A 22119-nucleotide genomic window follows, 5' to 3' on the forward strand; every position below is an offset into this window, starting at 1 on the left:
GAAAGCTGAGGCAGCCCTCCTGAAAAGCACCCTATCACAAGTTAGAGCTTGGAGTTGTGGCAAGCATCCTTTGGGTTACTCACCTGCAGCTCTTCAGACATCAGAGCTGTCCTGGATCAAGCACAGGCACAGACTACACATTTTTCACAAATTCCACTTTTCATATCATGTTTGCTGCTTGCTTATCACATGCAGCTGGCTTAAAGTAGAAGCATTTAAGACACCGCTGCCATCTTAGGCCCTCTCAGCTGTGAACAAAGGAGAAAAGATTCTTCAGAAATTGAAAGCAACAACCCGTAGTTATTGCCGGCCTTCGCTGTGGGCTCACTGCTGAAGGCAGACTCTCAGGGCCACATCTGGCAGCAGTTTCTCAGCTGCTGGAAGACATTTGAGTGCCTAAATCCAAATACTGCAGCCAAAGACAACTAGAGCCGTGTGTCTAAAAGCAAGAAAGAACCTGACTACTATTTTGCTTGTTACCAGCTTAATATTTCCAGCTCTTCTCTTGGAGGCTGAATTCCACTCAAGATCCTTTCTGTTTTACCTGATGACTGTTTCTTTGTTTGATATTGAGCTGATGTGGAAGAATCCATCTCCTATTTGCCTGCCACTCTCCCATACTGGATAAGGCAGTCACGTTCAGCCCAAGCATCTGCAGGAAGATTGACAAATCAATCATGGCACCAGTCACAAGAGCACAACTTTCAGGCTGAATATTAAGTAAAAATTCTTCTCAGAGAGTGGTGAGGCACTGGCACAGGCTGCCCAGGGAGGTGGTGGAGTCACCGTCCCTGGAGGAGTTCAAGAAACAGGGAGCTGTGGCACTGATGTGGATTAGTGGATGTGGTGGTGACAGGCTGAAGGTTGGACTGGATGATCTTAGAGGTCTTTTCCAGCCCTCACGATTCTATGATTCTGTGCACTATGATTCTCTTGCACTTGGGCACTGCTGCAACTTATGGGACTGGAATCTGAATACATGGAGACACAAAACACTCAAAATCAGGAAGGGTGGGGAGCAAGTTTCTTTGATCACATGCAATATGCCCACATGATGAAACCTACCATCTTTTCTTTTCTAAAATAAAATTGAACCTTTTCTCCTTGAACTACGAGTAAACCCAGGCAGTGGGAATCCTGAAACACAAAATCTTAAGCTCTGAACTACCCAATGGTTTATTCACACTAAACGACTTCAGATCAGGTAGCTCTTGCTGGCATTTTGGATCCCTGTGAGGTCAGCTGAGTCCTAAATGTTGCACAAAGGCAAGGTGGGCACCTGGAGGAGTCCAGCTTCTACTCCACCTGGGAACCTCCTTCATGTCCAGCCTTGCAAAGTTCAATGTGCAAGCACATAAATAATCTTTTACATCTGGTTCTCAGCATCTGGGAAATCTATTACCAAGCTTGTTTAGAAAGCGTATTTGATCTAGGTTCTGGCTGGAGCACAGTGTCTGCATTTCATCCCTTCTCATCCTGTGCTGCCCAGCTGTTTGTGTACCAGCTTTCTCTGTAAACAAACCTGCTCCTGCCTGATTCATTCAGCAGTTTCACAACCAGGCGTCTGTGACCTTGCAATTCCCAGGCCTCCCCTGAAACACAGCTGATTAAAGGAGAGCCTGTACTACCCCACAGCTGTCTCAGTACTTCACAGCAGTAGGAAAAGAAACAGAAAAAGAGGACCACAAATTCATTTGAATACAATGAAGATACTGTTCCAGCTCACCCAGCTGTGGCAGTGACATTAAGGAAACCAAAGAGTTTGTTCTTTGATTTTCATACCAGCACAAGATTTAAAAAGCACAGACGCAGTGTGTTGCTCTGGTCTCCCTTATCCCTGTTGCCACGTGGCTGGTTCAGCCTGGCTTGCATGCTGCAGGATTTTTTGGAGATGTACAAAGTGATTTATTTCCCTGCTGAACTCCAGTGGAAAATACAGCCCAGAGAGCAGAACTCCGTCGGCTCTGCAGCATCCTCTGTCCCCCTGCACTCCCTTTGGAGACTTACTATGTCACCTGGTTCCCTCCCCCCCCCACTTTGGGCTCTGATCCTCCCCAGGAGGCACCAAGAAGCAATTAACCATTCTCCTGAGCCTACAGAGCTGCTTTTCATAAACACCATCCAGCACTGCAGTAACAGAAAACAGGCATGGAAAGGGAACTAGAGGAGATGTGGCAGATGGCTTCCCACACACCATGTGCAACACAGGTTCCTACCTCAGCACATCTGTCCTGCACGCCATACTGCTGACCAGACTGCCCAACACTCCGCAGCCAGGGAGTGAGGAAAACAGGAATGTAAAGATGTAACGAGAGCTTTGAGTCATACGAACTATAAGGAAGTTCTTTAAAAGGTGCCTACAGGAAAGATGGGGAGACAGTTAGTCAAGGAATGTAGTGACAGGACAAAGGGCAATGATTTTAAACTGGGGGAAAAAAAAAAGAGTTTCAGATCAAATATTAGGAAGCAGTTTTTCACAAGGGTAGTGAGGCACTGGTACAAACTGCCCAGGGGAGCTATAGGTGCCTCATCCCTGGAGGTGTTCAAGGCCAGTGTGGATGGGGCTTTGGGCAACCATGGCATGGAGTCTTTAAGGTCCCTTCCAACACAAACCACTCCACAGTTCCAACTAAAACACCGATTTTCCTACAGTTCCAAAAGTTCAGTTTCAGGCACCTTCACAATGCCACCTGCAAACTTCAGAGCAAGATTCACCAGCTGTTTGAAGGCAAATGCCTCTTCACTGAAGTGCATTCTGTCGTCTCCGTTTGTGGGAGAGAGATTTTCACTAACACAAAACCCAGACAACCAATCTGATTAACAGATTGTAAATTAGTCGAGCAGCAAGTTACATAAGTAAGCCTGCTCTTGAAATGCAATAGGCTATTTTCAAAACGAGTGTTCCTCTTTTAACATCTGCAGTAAGTGGAATAGTTCACATCCTAGTGAGGAAAATGTTTTCCTGTTGGGTAACGTCGATGTTCATTAGCGTTGCTGTGACTGCACTGCCAGGCTAGCTGGCAGCTGGATAACTGCACATCTCCAACTCTCAGCACCATTACAAAGGCGCCTGCTATTTAGGTAACTTCAAGTGCTCTCTAGTCACACCTACAGCTAATCTTGGACTGAAGCATTACAGATACAAGATCTGGGGACTCATAGCACTCACTGTGCTAAGTACATTGCACCACCCCAGAACTGTGCCTAGATGTTGGGTTTCTTTCAGGTTTGCTACAAATCAACTAAATATTTAGGGAAGGCCCAAAATTGAGTTGTCCAAGGCATCAGATCAGATTTATAACACTGTGTGTTGGATTTGCAGCTGGAAAACAACTAAATCCATCTTAAAGCTGATGGGGCACAACTGTGTTGCCTGCAAACCTACTGAGACCTAAGCAGGAGTTGAGCAAACCAATCTGTGAGTGGCTCCCACCCCTTGGCTGGCGAGCAACAGACTCCCATAGATTTGCTGTTCCCATAAATGTGCCATTTGTATCTATTAGCAGCTTAAAAAAATAATAACTAGCAATAGGCAGTGAGGGAAATGAAGTATCTGTTGGTGCTTCCGATTTTGGGAGCAGAATACAATTTTAGTAAATGTCTCTTGAAGATGGAGCTCTTCTAAGCTGAGGTGCCCATGAACTTTTGTAACCGATTTTTTATTTTTCCTTGTTGTAATTTAAATAATGGTTCATGATCAGGAATAGCTTTACATAAACTCTCCACTGAAAGACAGCATCAGAAATAGTATCACGTCCGTTTGTTAATAGAGTCATAGTCTCACAGAATCTTAAAATCGTAGAATCGTGAAGGTTGGAAAAGACCACCCCACTATGCCCATCCTCACCATGCCCACTAGCCATGCCCCTCACTGCCATGAGCCTCCTTTTCATAATACCTTTTAAAACAAAATACAAATATTCTAAACTGAGTTGAGTAAACCATTACAGTGATGACTATTAACAGAATGAGGAGAAAAGCAAGAGCAAATGAAAAGGCCCCTATTTATATACTTAACAGACAGCTGAAATTAGAGAGTTGAGAGAAGAATAGAGAGTGCTCTTCCAGATGGCAGAACTGCAGAGGAGGAAGAGCACAATGGCAAGAAGCAACGAAGGGAAGCTCACGGTGGATGAAGTAGGATGAGAACAGACACTTGGAGGCACACTTCCAATTCTTCGGGGTATGTAAAATTATCTTTACCATTTATGTACTTCCCTCTTTTCTTTCTGGGTGATGCATATTACAGATAGAGTGGGTAGTACTGCTGGTAATTACCATCTCTTGACAGTTCCTGTTACAAGATCTCGCTTTTGGCTGCTCACGAGTTAGTTCAGTGTTACTCATCCAGGCTGAAATGTCTTCTGCCAAGGGCTGGCCTCGAGCTGATTCTTTCCCCCTCCATTTTCTTTTAGGAGGAGGGAAGGGGAGGGCAGTTTCAGTAAAAATGGTTCTGTGGTTTTCAGGGCAAGATTAGGCAACCCTTTGTTTGAGCAAGAGCTTGAAATTTGGCAAAAGTCAGGGAGGTCACCCTGATGCCAGGAGACATAGCCAAGTTATAAATGTGTTTTTTAAAAGCCTCAGCTCACGTACTTCAGCAAGGGCTTGTCAGATTGGCAGAGAGGCTTGAAGAGGGCTGTGCCAGTGCAGGGCATGTTCATCCCATGCTAGCATCCAGCCCTGGCAGGGCTGTCCCCAGCAGCCACCAGCCTGGAGCTGAGTCCCCCCAGAAATCTGGCTGCTGCTGTGCTGGGGGATGGAGGCTAAAGGGCTCCTGTGGCTGGGAGGAGGGAAGCAGGGCTAGGTTACCAAGGTATAGAGGTGCTTGATTATAATCCAGTGAGATCAAAACAAGGGCTGCTCTGAAAGTAGTACTTCCTATGTTATTATGTTGGCCCACAACATGAACAGCAGATGGTGGTGGTATAGCAGTAGAGATTGAACCTTCCCACCAGTATTCTGTTACATTTTGTTGCTGTGTGACAAATGGCAGCAGAAGAGCAGTCTGACAAATGGCATGTACATGGAAGTGTGTACGAAGCAAAGATGTGGAAATGAATTCCTCTGTGTGGAAAAAATGGTACCCACTGACATTCATCAGCGCTTGCTGAAGAGTTATGGAGACCAAACAGTGGATGTCAGCACAGTGAAAGCTGGACTGCAGGGGAAACATTTTCCTAGCAATGGCTCTGTCATAGCAGCTGTGAAACAGTGGGTCACATCCAGTGGTGCAGATTTTTACAAGTGTGGTATGCAGGCTCTCTCTCATTGCTGGCGCAAATGCAAAGACAGAGGTAGTGCTTCCCCCTGATGGAGCCCACAACTTGGGATCAGGGCAGACTTTTCTGTTGTCTCCCATGCAATTTGTCCGAGAAGGACATGGTGGGCAGCTGGACTGTCTTTCTCCCTTCCTTTCTGCCTGGTGTGGAAAGAAGAGCAGCTGTTGGCAGTCTGGACTGCACAGAGATGAGGAAGTCCCTAATATCTCATGTTGCTACTCATTCTGATGAAAAACGAAGGAAGAACCCAGAGAAAGGCAAAAAGCAATGGCACTAAGTGCATCATTTCCCATATGTCCTTATGAGCTTTCTCTTCACCAGCTAAGTTAACACCAAGTCTACTCTACCACCACACCAGATCCTCACCCCAATATTTTCAGTCCAGTTCCTGTACCATATGAATATCCCAGAATCCTCCCAATTACTCCAGCCCAGTGACAGCACTCTGAAACCCTCCTTGCTCTTGCATTAAACCTGTCATTGATCAGCCTTTACACAGTTCACCTCCCCGTGCTCCAGTCATACCCACCTTTCCAATAACCCTGCTCACCTTATGAGTTATCTATCTCACCTCAGTGACTTTCCAGCAATCGCTCTGTCATTCATGCTGCTGCCCACACCTCCAAGATCTAGGTCCCAGTATTATCCTGACCCTTGTCTGTTGTGCTCAGGGGTGATGTGTATTGTCTTTCAAAACAGCATGGACAGTCTCCAAGGGATCAGTCTGCATGGCCAGCCTGCCATGGGTGGCTTAACCACAGGGCTCCAGGTTGGACAGTGTCATCAGCACACAACTGTGCAATACCATCTGGGGACATAATCTTGTCTTCAAAGTATGGTGAAAAAGTAACGTATTTCATGGTTAAGCCTAGGAATGCCATGCTGGTAAGCAATATTGAAAAAGAAAGAATAGGGAAAGTTTCAGGCTTGACTTTTCTACAATTTCCTTCCTTGTTCCTAGAAAATGCTGTTCTCAGCCTAGTGTTACTTAAAATACATGTGCGACATCTTTTGTTAAAGTCAGTGTATTCCAGCTTGATCTGCTTTATCTGAGTGGTTTGAAAATTCTCAAGATGTGAGCACAGATGAGATGACGTGGAAAAATGCAGGCTGTGCTCATGCCTGGAAATCTCTCGGCAGTTTTGTCCATCAGAAAATGATGGTGTAGGAATGTAAAGGCTCAAAGAAGGGCAGCAAAGTGAAGGAGGACTAATTTCGAGGAGAGGATACTTAAGCAAGCTACATTTTTTTTCATTTCAAAAATAGAGAGAACTAAGAAGAAAGTGCAAATAGAAATTAAAAATAAATAAATAAAGTAAAAATAAATAAGTAAAGTAAAAATAAATAGTAGTAGGAAGAAAATGAACAGGAAGAAAACACCCTCTCTTCTGACTCAAAAAGCATTGCATCAAATGAAATGGACAGGGACACGAGAGGCAATGGCTATTTGCACAGTGTGCAATTAGGCCCAGTGCTCTGCAAACTCTTTACCACATGAGGCAGACAACACTGACATGTTTGCTACGTGTCAGGAAAGCGTCCAAGACTTCTACACCTTCCCTCCAGAGCATGGTTCCTGATAACACTCCTGCACTCTGCACTTCTAACACTGTGCCCATCCCGTGCTGCTGGCAATGGGTTCCCAGTTCCCACATCACAGAGCTCTGCTCCAGGAGTGCAGCTGTCCCCCAGGACACTGGGAGGGGTTGCTCAAAAATGCCTTGCATTAAATATAAAACAGAATTTAGAAAACAAAACAAAGTTTACTCAACTGGCATAGACAAATAGATCTAAATAAGATTTCCAGTTCTCAAAGTTTTACCGTGGTGTGAAACTCTAATAATTATTTTCGGTGGGCAGTGACCCAAGGAAATCTGAAATACTATTACCTTTAAAAATTAATCTATTCTCTAAGTCTTTGACATAGTATGATTTGTTGCTCGTTCAGTTTTCAGTATGCTTCTGTAAGGAAATTATTTGTAGCCACATTTATTTGAAGGCTGCATTACAGTGACTAAGCATAAATACCGCATAAGAGGAGGCAGTGCAGTATTGCCTGGCAACTTTCAATCTCTCAATCCCATGACTGATAATTTGGCAATCTTAACACGGCTCTTTGTGTAGGGCAATTTCTAAACCAAATAGTATAATATAAACCAAACAAACCAAACCTGAGATAAGGCTTTCATTGCCTACATGTTATTTTTCAATCCGATACAAGTCCTCAGTGCTGTCAAAATGCCAAAATTTCAGTCAATATGGCTTTCATACTGAAGAATCTTCTTTGCTTAGTTTAGAATGGAGTTGTCGCATCTCTGCTAGCAACAGGCCTGATGGTTTGCTTGAAGATATCAAAAACTATTAAAACTTCTTGAGGACCTGAAAATTTCTGCTGGGAAATAATACTGTTGAGGTGCCATGAATCATTGCCATTTGGATATAGTGAATTCTCAGCAAGTTTGCTGATGATACAAAGCTGGGAGGAGTGGCTGACACATCAGAAAGTTGAGCTACTATTCAGCGAGACCTGGGCAGGCTGCTGAGTTGGGTGGAGAGGAACCTGGTTCAACAAGAGCAAATGAGATTCAACAAGAGCAAATGTGGGGTCCTGCAACTGAGGAATAACCACAGGTGTCAGTGCAGTTTAGAGGAGGACCTGCTGGAGAGGAGCTCTGCAGAGAAGCACCTGGATGTCCTGGTGGACAACAAGTTGGCCATGAGCCAGCAGTGTGCCTTTGTGAGCAAGAAGGCCAATGGCATCCTGGAGTGCATTAAAAAGAGGGAAGTGATCTTCTCCCTCTGCTCTGTTTCTAGTGAGGCAACATCTGGAGTACTGTGTCCAGTGCTGGACTCCTCAGTTTAAGAAAGACAGGGATCTCCTAGAAAGAGTTCAGCAGAGGGCCACAAAGATGATAAGGAGCCTGGAGCATCTCTCTTATGAAGAAAGACTGGGAGACTTGGGTCTGTTCACTGTAGAGAAGAGAAGGCTGAGAGGAGATCTTATCAATGCTTATAAATATCTACAGGCAGGAACCAAGGAGGATGGAGCCAGGCTCTTTTTGGTGGCATCCAGTCACAGTACAAGGGGCAGTGGGCACAAACTGGAGCAGAGAAAGTTCTATGTGAACATGAGAAAGAAATTTGGGATGACAGGACTGGGACAAGCTGCCCAAAGATGATGTGGAGTCCTTCTCCGGAGAAATTCAAAACCTGTCTGGATGCTTCCCTGTGTAATCTACTTTAGGGAACCTGCTTTAGCAGGAGCTTGGACTAGGTGATGTCCAGAGGTCTCTTCCGTACAATTCTGTGATTCTGTGATCTGGCATCAGACTCGCTGTAGGGCAGGACCACTTTGGTGGTGCCTGAGCTGGTGAGGTGGTGTCAGCTCAGAGCTGTGATGACCTCAAAGCCCTCAGGTGCCCACACAAGAACATCACTTACAAGCCAGAGCTCTGCAAGGTTCCTCAGCACACATCTCCATCAGCACCAACCATGGCAGCTTTTCATGACAACTCGGACCCAACTCATTAAAATGGAGGGATATTATTCCTTAATGTGCATCATCTGCTTAGTGAGGTGCTTTGATGCTTCCAAAGGCTCTTCCTTCCCTTTGAATACAGACAGGCAGAGGTTTGCCTGGGAGTTAAGAGGAGAGCAGACCTCCTGAACGTCTCCAGCACTTAATTCCGTTGTTCCTCAAGTACAGGTGAGTAACCAGAGGGCAGGAGGAAACGAAACCCACTCTGGGGATAGGCAGCAGTTGGAGATGCAGCTGAAGCTGCTAGAGAGATTTTTTCCTTATTTACTACTGCAGAACAAAATACATTTACAAAAGAATTGTTTAATCTATCATAAAAAAAATCCATTGATGTAGAAGGTTGATACATATCTTAATGTCACAAAAAAATGACACATGTTAATGCTGATGGTATGAAAATTTCCACAATTGAAAAAAAGCTAAAGGAACCACACCAGATTTGTAAATATCCACCATAAAATAAATAAAAATAGCTTAGGATGCTAGAAGTATTCCAAAGTAAACACAGTCTAGAAATAATAAAGTGAAAGCTAAATTTAACAGAAATCAGATATATGAAGGTCTAGAAAATAATAATCTAAAAAAAACTTCTTTGCTTTGACTCTTCCAAGAGTTATTTCAGGATCATAAACAAAACTCAGATTTATACTGAGCTGGGATTTTTGGGATGAATTACCTATATATATTCTTCTGCTTGAAGTTATGACTTTTAGACATTTAACCCTGGGCATTCATGAGGCAGTCACTTAAAATGGACACTTCCAACTGACTTAAGCTAGATGTTTTTTCTAGGAGGAAAACAATTGAGGAGAACGGACATTCTTCAATTTAAGATATAGTCAGTTCAAAAGCTGAGCCCTGCTGCACATAAGAGAATTTTGGTTATGGAATAACCAAATATTCATTTTGGAATAATGAAATTTTAAAACAAAGCTGAGAAATGTATGCTGCCCCTTATATTTTCCTATTGGTAAAACTAACGCTCAAGCACACATTCAAGTAAATGTAATCATTGATGAAGATCTCTTCTGGCTTTCAAAACATCAGCAAGGGGATACTCAGGCTGTTCATTCTGGGCCTGTGCTGATGAATGGCCTTCTCAAAATTAATTTGTGTGGTTGCTGCCAATACCTGAAAAGCACAAAGGTTTTGAATTGCTGTCAGTGTCATCTTATTCAACTAGAGGCCCATGATTTGCTGGATGCATCAGCTATCCTGCTGCTATGTTTGATACATTTCCTTTTCTCCTGTATGTGGGCAGCTGATGTGAACTCCATCTGCTTCAAAATTAGGCGTTATGTTGTTTTTTTTTTTGTTTTTTTTTTTCCTGGGAGACAATTTTTATCCATCTCATTACTGTCCGCATAGGTGGGATGAAGACTCTGCTTGGTGGATAGAGGGGTAAGACTTGTTTAGATAGGACTGTCTGCCTCCACTTCAAACCCTTTGCTTGGGAAAAAGCACCAGAATTAGGCCAGAAGAAAATAAATAATGGAACTGCCAAAAAGTTCACGAAACAAAACAAAACATTTCCCCTACTCCAGTTTGTAGGCTGCTCCATTTATTCTGAATGAGAAGAAAAGATGAAGCCCTGTTTTTTTCCTGCTCTGCAGTGAATGACAGATAATCCCAGCCGGTTACACAGCAAATTTCCACTCCCTTCATCAATGCTGACATTATTCCTGCCTCTCCCCCAGATACCCATAAATGTAAATGCCACAAACTGACCAAGTCAGCTCCCAGCACCCGCTCTTCCAGCCCTGTTCTGCCCTTGGCCTCATTTCAGAAGTGCTGGTGTTGCAGACCCGTCCCACCGGTAGGCCTTCACCAGATGGTTCTCCAAACCACCCAGGCTCAGCCTCCTGGTGCTCAGCTCCAAGCTGTGTGGGTTTCTGAAACGCTGCAGTGCTCTTCAGCAGAAATAGCACTGCCAGAGAAGCCCTTCTTGGGGGTGCTTCCGTCTCTGGGGCTCAGGGAGTGACTCCCATCAGCACATGGGATTCCAGACCTGCACAGGATCTTCCATCCACATGGGATCCTGAGCACATGTCTGGCATGGATTCTGGGGATGAGCTGCTGGTGGGTCAAGAGATCGCAGCATCATGGAATGGCTTGGGTTGGAAGGGACCTCAGTGAACATCTGGTTCCAGCTCCCCTGCTATGGGTAGGGTTCCTAGCCACTAAATCAAATCAGCTACTAGATCAGGCTGCACAGGGCCCCATCCAACCTAGCCTTGAGAACCTCCAGGGATGGGGTACCCACAGCTTCTCTGGGCAGCCTGTGCCACCGCCTCACCACCTTCTCTGTGAAAAAATTCCCCCTGACATCTTCAATTGTCCCTCTTTTATTTTAAAGCTATTCCTCCTTTGTCCTATCACCATTCGACCATGTAAAAAAGTTGTTTTCCTTCTTGTTTATAAGCTCCCTTTAGTTACTGGAAGGCCACAATGAGTCTCCCCAGAGACTTCTCTTCTTCAAGCTGAACAAGCCCAGCTCCCTCAGCCTGTCTTTGTAGGTGGAGTGCTCCATCCCTCTGAGGTCCCAACTTCTGTCCCATGTGGGTCTCTGCAGTGGGGAGGGCTGTGCTGGCAGGCTGCAGTATGCCTCACATGCTGGCAGCAGGACGGAGGGCTCAGAGCAGACTGGCATTGCAGCATTTGCATTACTTTCCAGTTTCTCCCAGATCTTATGAGCCAGAAATGGAATTTGTATTGTGATGTGAAGGTAAAAAACATGGGAATGTTCATCGTGCAAAACCAAATCCAGTTTGTTGGAGGTTGTGCACTTGACTCTGTGGTTTGCTTGAGGCTGGAAGCAGTGCTTAGAAGGCCTCACCATGGCTCTTCATTGCACTGTGCAGAGCTCCCAGTCTATCTGACGTTGCAGCAGACAAGTGTCATTTGTATGTTAAGGATCAGAGCAATTCACTCAACACCAGATCCCTTGGCTGGCTATGACAGCAGGGCAGCTCCAGCAGGATCTGCTGGGAAGGTGTTCTGCTAATACCAGCTTCAGCTACTCTGTTATTTAAAGCCAAGAACAAGGAGTAACATTAAGGTAATAGATGTAAGTGAATTACTGCTGTAAATTGCTTGGAAAAAATCTCACAAAATGGAAGAATCCCCTTTATAGGATGTATATCCTACTGCTTCTTCAGCTGTGCTTCAATATAAGTGCCACTTTTTTTTTGAGTCAGAAAAATAAAATAGGAACTAAAACAAAAACCGTATTATTAATTTGCAATTATTGCATACCAGTGGTTGTCTGAAAGGTTGCTCATTTAACTACACTCATTTTCACTAGCCAAACTCTGTAAGGATGCATTCAATTCAGTTCTCTTTTAGTTTCGACTATAGTCATGCTCTGATGATTGAACTAAACCAGGGAATGGGAATTACATGTACTTCTGACACCTGGCCATCACACCCTGCACCGAGGAATCACTGCAAAGTTATCTTAATGATTTCTTGTAAGTGATGACTGCACAATACTTACTGAATCAAGCAACTCACCTGTCAGCGAAAGCATTGTGAGGTAGCTTTACAGGATTAGTAAAATCATGGGAAATAACAGATTAATGACTGCATTTTCATTGATATAATTGCACTGGGCATGCCTGCATGCTTAGTTGCACCTTTTCAACAGTGTTTTCAGTTGTGGGACTGACTACAGATTTCTGTTTCCCTTGTCACACTGGACGGAATTATATCAGAGGTTTATGCTGAGCAGCAAGCACAACCAAAGAACATCCCAACATCCCAGAGAGAATGTTCCAGGACAGTACTTCATGTTATCATTCATTTCTACAGCTGTGATTTGACTCGGCAGGATTTTGCTCCTGATTCTTCGTAGAAAAAAATCCACTGTATCTAAAGCAGTACAGAATCAAGGCATCAGTTGGCCCAAAACGAGACATCTCTGGCTTAGAAAACTTTTCTGGCATGCCAGGGTTTCGTGACAGAGCCAAGTGCTGCCAACCCTATGTAGGTGACATCACGGAGAAGTTAGGCCCCAAAAGCAGGCACTTGAAATACCTCAGGAGAAATGGCAGGCTAGGCACACCTGGGCTCCAGTGAGCCCTCTCCAGGTCAAGTTTTTGCACATTCAGGAAATATCTGAATAGATCTTAGAATCAATCATAAAATAACAGAACTGTTTGAGTTGGGACACTTAAGGGCCATCTGGTCCAACTCCCCTGCCATGAACAGGGACTCCTACAGCTCCATCAGGTGCTCAGAGCTCCATCCAGCCTGACCTGGAGTGTCTCCAGTGAAGGGGCATCCACCTCTCTGGGCAACCTGTGCCAGTACTTCACCACCCTTATTATAAAAACTTCTTCCTTATATCCAATCTAATTCTCCCCTGTTCTAGTTTGGAACCATTTCCCCTTGTCCTACCTTAACCCTACAGTTTTGTTTTTTTTGTTTGTTCTGTGGATGCCTTTTAGGAATGACTTGTCAGCTTTCAAGGGGAAAAACGTGAACTGGTTTGATAAAATGGGTCATCACAGCAGAAAATAAGCTGTACCCATTTCACAAGTGGAACATGCGAAGAGAAGAGGTTTGCTGAATTCCTGGTTTGCTTCTTCAGGGTTCAGTGCTGTGCTTCTGTGGGACACCCCCACTCCTCCTCTCATGAATGACCACTAACTGGGCAGAAGTACCAAATCTCTGGTACTTCTTATTTTTTGCTTTTCTGCACAAACTAAAAAAGCTTGATTATAAAACACGAGGATATCTTTACTCTCTTATCTTCCATATCAAGAAATCAAGAGAATCTGTGCATTCTATATATCAGGCTCCTTGATTGCTGGCACCAGGTGTGGGCTGGGTATAACACAGTTAACGACTCAAAGGGTAGGATGTTGGCTTTGCGCAAGACGGAAGCACACGTGTGCTGGCGAGCTCTCCGCTCTCTTGACTCAAACACTACTTGAAGGGAACAAAGCGTTCTCATCTCTCTATCCAAAAATAGAAAAGGGAGAGACAATACTTCTTCAAGTATTTGCCGAAGTGATAAGGGAGACCAACAGAAACCACTCCCAGCTGCTCGAGTTTCAGCTCATCCGAACGCTGCCTCTCCTGCTCCAGTGCTGACGCTGCTCACCCCACACATCCCATCCCTTCATTGCAGGGGAGAGAAGAGCAGCAACACAATCTTTGAGGAAATTTGAGGGAAAATTGAGAGGAAAATTTGAGGAGAAAATGAGAGAGGGCTTATGAAGGAAGTGACAATCTCTTTGATGGTGTGCTTATGCTGGCGTGCCCCAGCTTGAAACCTTGCCCGCTCACATGTTTGCTGTACGCTCAGTTCACTGAAGTACATCTTCAGGGAGAGGCTGTCTCCTGAAAGCTCCAAGATCTATCGTTTCCTGTCTCCCTAATCAGCTGTGCAGGAGGGTATATTTAGAAACAAAAGGCAGCTTGGCAGCTCTGGCAAAGGGGGTTGCGCAGAGCCAAACCTGCTTTGGAAAAGTCGGAACAAGTCATGTGTGTCCCAGCTCGGCCCATACTGCAGACTCAGAGCAGAGCAGTAAATTACTTGCATGCATTTTGCACCTTTTGTACTGAGAGGGCCTGCAGTGCTTTCCCTGACAGCAGCAGCTATCGTGCACCCACGCGTGAAGCAGCGCCCGCGGGGACACACAGCAGCCGTGTGGGCACGGTGCTGTGGGGCCCTCCAGCCAAACCAAGTGGGCACGTGCGTTATTTTGCCACCAGGGAATGCAGCCCAGCACACAGTATATGAAATAGCCCCTACTTGGCAAGGACTACCATATGTTATTTAAAGACCCTGAACCGAACACAGAGCATTTCATCTTAACTCACTGGAGAGTCCCAGACAGGTTTATATTCCAAAAATTGCCTTTCAAGTCTCTCAGGGCAGAACTGCAAGCGCCAGAAAGTCAACTACAAGAGAGAGACCTTCCTCGATGGGAAATTAAAAAGGAAAGAACAACAGAAGGGGAAAGTGTTTGGGGGGAACACACCCCTCCTTAAGGGAGCCAGATACCCATAATAAACGGTGCTGTGTCTGCGGGCCATCACTTTTACCACACGGCTCTGCACCGGGGAACGTGCCGAAGATCGTCCCATTAGAACAGACCACACACTTCTTGTGTTGGATTTTTTTCCCCTCTTACCCAGTTTGATGCTTTTGTTTTTGCCAAGATTGGTATCTGGGCTTAGCTTCAAGCTCAACAGTAGTTCCCTTAGAGCTGCAGCCAAAAATACATCTTTCCACAGAGGCTGGAGAACTTTCAGGATGATTTTTCTTCTCTGCAGGAGGTTTTTCTCCTACTAAGTGGGAGCTGTGCTCAATCTATTGTTTCTTGGCCATGCTTGGACTCTGCTCGCTGTCAGTTCAGGGGAATCGAACACATGCAGTGTGTTCGGCCAGAAGACAGATAACACTAACGTGCCCTTTACCACAGTGGAGATATTTCATCCAGTTTATTAAAGCAGCCAAGCCTAATTACAGCATGTATTTCCAACAGAAGAGAAGAATCATAGAACACAAAATCATATTGCGGTTAGAAAGGACATTTAAGGATCACCCAGCTCCAACCCCCTGCCATGGGCTGGTTGCCTCCCACCAGCTCAGCTGCCCAGGGCCCATCCAGCCTGGCCTTGAGCATCTCCAGGGATGGGGCACCACAGCTCTCTGGACAGCTGTACGAGGGGCCTCACTGCTCTCTGAGTAGAGAATTTCCTCCTAACTTCTAACCTAAACCTCCCGTCTTTTAGTTTAAAATCGTTCCCCCTTATCCTATCACTCCCATTCTATGTAAAATTCAGTCCTCCTCCTGCTTGTAAGCTCTCTTCAAGTACTGGAAAGCCTCAATGAGGTCTCCCCGGAGCCTTCTCCAAGCAAAATAAGTCCAACTGCTCTAACCTTTCTTCATAGGAGAGGTGCTTCAGCCCTCTGAGAACCTTCATGGCCCTCCTCTGGACCCATTCCAACAGCTCCGCATCCCTTCTGTGCACTCAGTTTGCCTACTATAAGATATAAAAATCCTCTCACTGTTCTGATAGCAGCCTGAATCCTAAGCAAGCCCGGCATGCAGTCTAAAGGGCTGACTCAAGATGTAAAGTCAGGACTTCTGACTTGCAAAGCACATTGGGTCATCTTCAAGTACCTGGGCACCAGCTTGGCACCTGATATACCGCTGCTGCTGTTCTACCAAAGGATGTGTAGGCACAAGGGCTGTGGCACAGAAATGGTTATACTTGAGCATGAAATAAATCCACATGTTAATACATTTTAAAATAGCCTGTGCCCACCCATGGAGGCAGCTTACATCTTCAAAACAAAAGAAACTCCGGCAACTGTCATGGGATTTGGGCGATGGAGAAACAATCCAACAAAACAGCTTAATCTCTATTTAAAAAGAATAACCCAAGCAAGTAGCACAGCATGCTCTGCATATCAGTGCACTGTGGCTCTCAGTTACATCAGGCACCCACTGGGGCCTCAGTCGTTGTTAGGAGCAAACATCTCACTCCATAACGCTCCAACTCTGTTTCCTTTGCTTTCCTGTGCATGCATACATATGACCCTGCCGTTCCAGAATGTGCATACACAAAGATGCTTGGACCATGCATTAAGCCGGAAGGTAGGCTTCATGGTAGACAAATCTCACCTGAAGCCAACTTCCCTTATGTCCTAGAATAAAAACAACAGATGTGCTTTCATAGGAGAGGGAAGTGAGCAGCTGGAAGTAGTGGCTGACACACCAGAAAGCTGTGCTACCATTCAACAAGACCTGAACAGGCTGGAGAATTGGGCAGAGAGGAACCTGATGAGGTTTAAAAAGAAATAGGATAGAGTCTTGCAGCCAGGGAGGAATAAGCTCATGGTAATTACAGGTTAGGGGATGATTGGCAGGAGAGGAGCCCTGTGGAAGAAGGAGCAACAACAGGTTGGCCAGGAGCCAGCAGTGTGCCACTGTGACCAAGATGGCCAATGGTATCCTGGGGTGCATTAAAAGAAGCATGGCCAGTAGGTCAAGGAGGTGGTCCTCCCCCTCTACTCTGCCCTGGTGAGGCCACATTTAGACTACTGTGTCCAGTTCTGTACTCAGTTTAAGAAAGATAGAGATCTCTTAGAGAACTTCCATACAAACATGCCGAAGAACTTCTTTACAGTAAGGGTGACGGAGCACGGGGACAGGCTGCCAAGAGAGGTGGTAGTCTCTTCTACGGAGATATTCAAGGCCCAGCTGGCTGCCTACCTGTGTAGGGAACCTGCTTTAGCAGAGGGTTGGACTCGATGATCCCTTCTAACCCCCACAATTCTGTGAACTTGGCTTCTCCTACCCCAGCCCTTTTTATTTCTTTACAAGGGGTCCATAATTCCCCAGGATTTAAATTTATGCATACATGTTTCTCCAGAGGCAGCACAGCTGATTAGTGTCTGCATTCCTCTTCTTTCATTATTCATTTTGATGTTAATTGTGATTGAAATGCTCCCACATCACACCTTGAAACCTGAAGGTTTGAAAATAAGCAATGATCATACAGACTTGATAATTGAGATTGCTCTTATGCTTTTTTCCTTATGAGCCTGAACCAAACGTCATGATGCACATAAAGACCTGAGTTGTCTTCAGGCACAAAATTAATGTACATATGTATGTGTGCATGTATATAAACAATGAGAACTGCAGTTTGACATAGAATCATAGAATGGTTTGGGTTGGAAGGGATCTTACAGACCACCCAGTTCCAAGCTCCTGCCCTGGGCTGGAGCTCAGGCTGCCAAGGGCCCATCCAGCCTGGCCTTGAGCACCTCCAAAGATGGGGCACCACAGCTCTCTGGACAGCTGTGCCAGGGCCTCATTGCCCTCTGAGTAATGAATTTCTTCCTAACATCTAACCTAAATCTCCTCTTTTAGTTTAAAGCTATTTCCCCTTGTTGTGTCCGTACTATACACCCTGGTGAAATTCTCTGCCACTGTCTTTCCTGTAGGCCTTCTTTAAGTACTGAAAGGCTGTAATAATGTCTACCTGAAGCCTCTTCTTGCCAGGAAGAACAAGCACAACTCTTTCAGCCTTCCTTCATAGGAGGTGCTCCAGCCCTCTGAGCACCTTCATGGTCCTTCTCTGGATCTGCTCCAACAGCTCTGCATCTCTCCTGTACTGAGGGCCCCAGGCCTGGACACAGTGCTCCAAGTGGTGCCTGATGAACACAGAGCAGAGAAGGAGTGCAGCAGAGGGACATGTAGTAACCATTACTTCCCAGCAGTGTATTTGTGGGATTAAGAGATGCCGTGCTAAGGGCTGAGCAGAGCCCAATTCACACAAGGCAGCACACCTGGAAGAGTGTCTCAGAGCACATCTTCATCCTCGCCTCACCATCACCACTGTGGTCACTTCAGTAGCACAGCCATCTGTTATAAGTTTATGACATTAAAAGTAAAATGCAAGCAAATGTGCAGGCAGTTCATAGGGACAAGCCCTGCAGATGTCTTCACTTCATTAGAAGCGAGGCGCTCCTACAGCAGCTGCAGCACAGCGGCACGGGGCTGCTGCCTTCACTAGACTTCACTCACTGCTTTGTTTTCATGGCGAGCATAAAGCAAAATGCATGTCACAACAGCAAGCTTCGTCCGCACTGAGATTGGCTGTAATGAACCTGAGCCTGACTACCATCATGGATTTCTGTGTAAACACAGCTTATTTCCCAGGACTGGGCTAGCATACAGATGAGAGGAACTCCGGTATCAGTGTTGGTGTTTGGCTGACGGGTTTTCCTGCATTCTTGTTACTAAGCTGCAAAGAGAAATCTCTGGGTTTTGGCACTTCTTAAGTTCCGTAAATCAGAGGAAACTATATTCATACAGAGCCTCCCAAATGTGATCCACTAAGTGTCCCCAGGATGGAGTGGATGCCTGCGGGTCAAAATCCTTCTGTGTGAGTAGGAATGCAGAGAATGCTGAGAGGAATGATCTCTCCTCTTGCTATTTTGAATGGGAACCAGGTACATATCTCAGCATCCAACAATAAATGCTTTTAGGGGAGACTCCGGGATATTTATCACTGAGAGCTCAGCATTTCCTGAACACTGGAACAGGTTGCCCAGAGAGGTTGTGGATGCCCCATCCCTGGCGGCATTCAAGGCCAGGCTGGATGTGGCTCTGGGCAGCCTGGTCTGGTGGTTGGCGACCCTGCACATAGCAGGGGGGTTGAAACTAGATGATCATTGTGATCCTTTTCAACCCAGGCCATTGTATGACTCTTATGATTACTTCACACTCAAAAGGGTAAGACCCTGAAATGCCACTAACAGCAACCTTTAACAGCAGTCACACGGCAAAAAGCAAAAAGTAAGGAGCGAAGGAATGTGCAGTTTACAATCGCTCAAGCCTCCATTAAAGTGGCAGCAGCACTTCACCACAAGCACTGCTGTTACCTCTGCAGTCAGCCAACTCACAGCACACAGCACTGCCTGCCCGCAGGCCGTGTAGCTGTGGAGCACTGCTGGGAGCCATGGCTCTGCCCCAGGGGCACTACGCTGCCATCAGCCCTACGGCTGTTTGAATCACAGAATCATAGAAACACCAAGGTTGGAAAAGACCTACAAGATCATCCAGTCCAACCATCCACCCATCACCAATAAATCTCACTAAACCATGTCCCTCAACACAAAATCCAAACATTCCTTGAACACCTCCAGGGTCAGTGACTCCACCACCTCCCTGGGCAGCCCATTCCAGTGCCTGACCACTCTTCAGAAAAGTAGCATTTCCTAACGCCCAGCCTGAATCTCCCCTGGTACAGCTTGAAGCCATTCCCTCTAGTCCTATCACCAGTTACACGAGAGAAGAGGCCGACCCCCAGCTCCCTTCATGTAGTTATAGAGAGCAATAAGGTCTCCCCTGAGCCTCCTCTTCTTCAGGCTGAACAATCCCAGCTCCTTCAGCCACTCCTCGTAAGGCCTGTGCTCATCAGCTTTGTTGCCCTTCTTTGAACCCGCTCCAGGGCCTCAATGTCTTTCTTGCAGTGAGGTGTCCAAAACTGGACACAGTACTCGAGGTGCGGCCTCACCAGAGCTGAGTCGCACAGTTTAAGAATGCAGTTCTGGGATATTGCCGTACACCCGCTAACTGTGGAGAATTAAAGCCCTGAATTACAGCAGGACCACTCAATGGCCTGCACATCCCTCTTCAGTAGTGGCTGATGGGGAGGAAAGGATTGCGATGCCTGGGGAAGCCTGGCAGAGCTCTCCTGTCAGTCTGCATTACATTGCAGGTATGAAGTGGGATGCTTGTGGAGTTGTGGAGGGGAGGAGCCCCAGGTGAGCACACCTGGCACTGAGTGATCCTCCTGGCCAGAGCCTGCAGGTGTTATTACATCAGAGCGTGCAGGTGGGAAGGAAGTGTGGTGATTAAAAGGCACTAATAAGTGGTTTGGAAAGAACAAGCGTAGAAAAAGGAGAAAGGGCATTTCAGGTGGGACAGAATATCCCATTTTTAATATATTTTGTTGTTGTATGATATTGGGGGAAAGCATGACCATTCATGTTTTTTCTTTCTTTTTTAATGACTTAATAAAATGGTCAGGCAGCTACCTTGCTCCAGAAGTTGTAACTGGAGTTTCATTACTAATAAGGTATTAATGTGATAATAAATCCTAATGTAATAGGAGTGAGCAGCCCCATCCCCACACATTGAGAGCACCAACCATCAGCCTCCAGTTGTGGCCTTCACTGTTAATACACCTTCATTACAGAGAAGCACGCCAGGAAAAGGAGAAGCTCTTGCATTTCCCAGAGGGAGCTTTGTGAGATATAGGGGTGTTTGTATCCTTATTCAACATGCTTCCTCAACTTATTTTTTCTTTAGATGCAAACTCCCTCACTTGTTTTAAGAGACACAGGGACGTGGTACGTTGGCACACGGTTCTACAATAAAGACCGGATTTCTCAGGCATTGGTTTCTCCCATTTAATGTCAGCCAGGATTCTCCTTACGTTTAATGTCTTCCTACGTTGCTAACATCTCTGCTCAGAGGGTGCAGCCACCATTAGCAGTAAGTGGTGATGGCAAGGGGCAAGCAGCACACCTCTCCTTTGCTACAGGAGAACAGACTACAGATATGGATACTGTAAACAAAATGGATGTGCCCACTTTACCTCAGAATGAACCTCCTAAACAGGAGGAGCTAGAAAGATTATAGCTTGATCTTAATTATTTTGTTAATGACCCTGAATGGAAAATGCTTTTTTTTTTTCCCCCTGCTAACTAGCGCATTAGCATAAAGACTCAAATCTTCCTTGGAGACATACTATTTCTGGCTTAGTAAAACTAATACTTTTTATTTTTGAACTGTTGAAAATATATCAGCAGGAATTCCCAAGTGAGCCCAGAACACCTGGACCAGATATCCTGCTCTGCTGTAATGAAGCATATTTAGGGCTGCCTCAGAAGGTCCCTCAGCTGCAGTATGTCACCACCTTATAAACAGGAGATAGTAGTATCAGCAAATAAGATCGGGGCCTGCCACACCCTGGCACTGGATTTCTGCTCCTCGGAGAGAGGTAGGATAGGTTAGGTTTTAATTTAAAGGATCTGAGTGAGGCTCATGAGTTAAAGACACTGACAGAATCATTGAGGCCAGGCCCTTTATCATAGAATGGCCTGGATTGAAAAGGACTACCTAGTTTCAACCCCCCTGCTATGTGCCAGGTCACCAACCACCAGACCAGGCTGCCCAGTCACATCCAGCCTGGCCTTGAATGCCTCCAGGGATGGGGCATCCACAACCTCCTTGGGCAACCTGTTCCAGTGTGTCACCACCCTCTGTGTGAAAAACCTCCTCCTTTATCAAAGATAACGCACAACAGCATTGAATTTGGCAGGGTTGAGGCATTTCAGAACTGAGCACCAATAACTCTGAAGCTGCTAAGATGCAAAAATACAACTTCAGCTATCAAGAACTGCATAGTATTAAAAAAAAAAAAAAAAAAAAACACCCTGAATTTCTGTTTTAGAGGTCAAAATTAGTGTATCCCATCAAAACTTTTTTTTAACTTGCACACTTTCAAATTATGTCATTGCATATTTTGTATTTCGTAACTCAAAGCTTGAGGAATGAAAATAGCATGCCTTTATTGTGTCACAAGTCACTGCATAGCTTTGAGTGAACCTTGCAAACCCATCTGCAAGATGCGGACGTGTGCTTACAGAAGGTAACGGATGTTCTGTCACCAGCTCTCACTATCCTGCTATCACAGCTGCAGCACTGTTTTATACCAACTGCAGAAGGTTCACTGGAGTCGCTTTCTCTTTCTCACTGCAAG

The sequence above is a fragment of the Meleagris gallopavo genome, chromosome 1, assembly GCF_905368555.1.
Source record: "Meleagris gallopavo chromosome 1, MGAL_WU_HG_1.1, whole genome shotgun sequence".
Classification (NCBI taxonomy): Eukaryota; Metazoa; Chordata; class Aves; order Galliformes; family Phasianidae; genus Meleagris; species Meleagris gallopavo.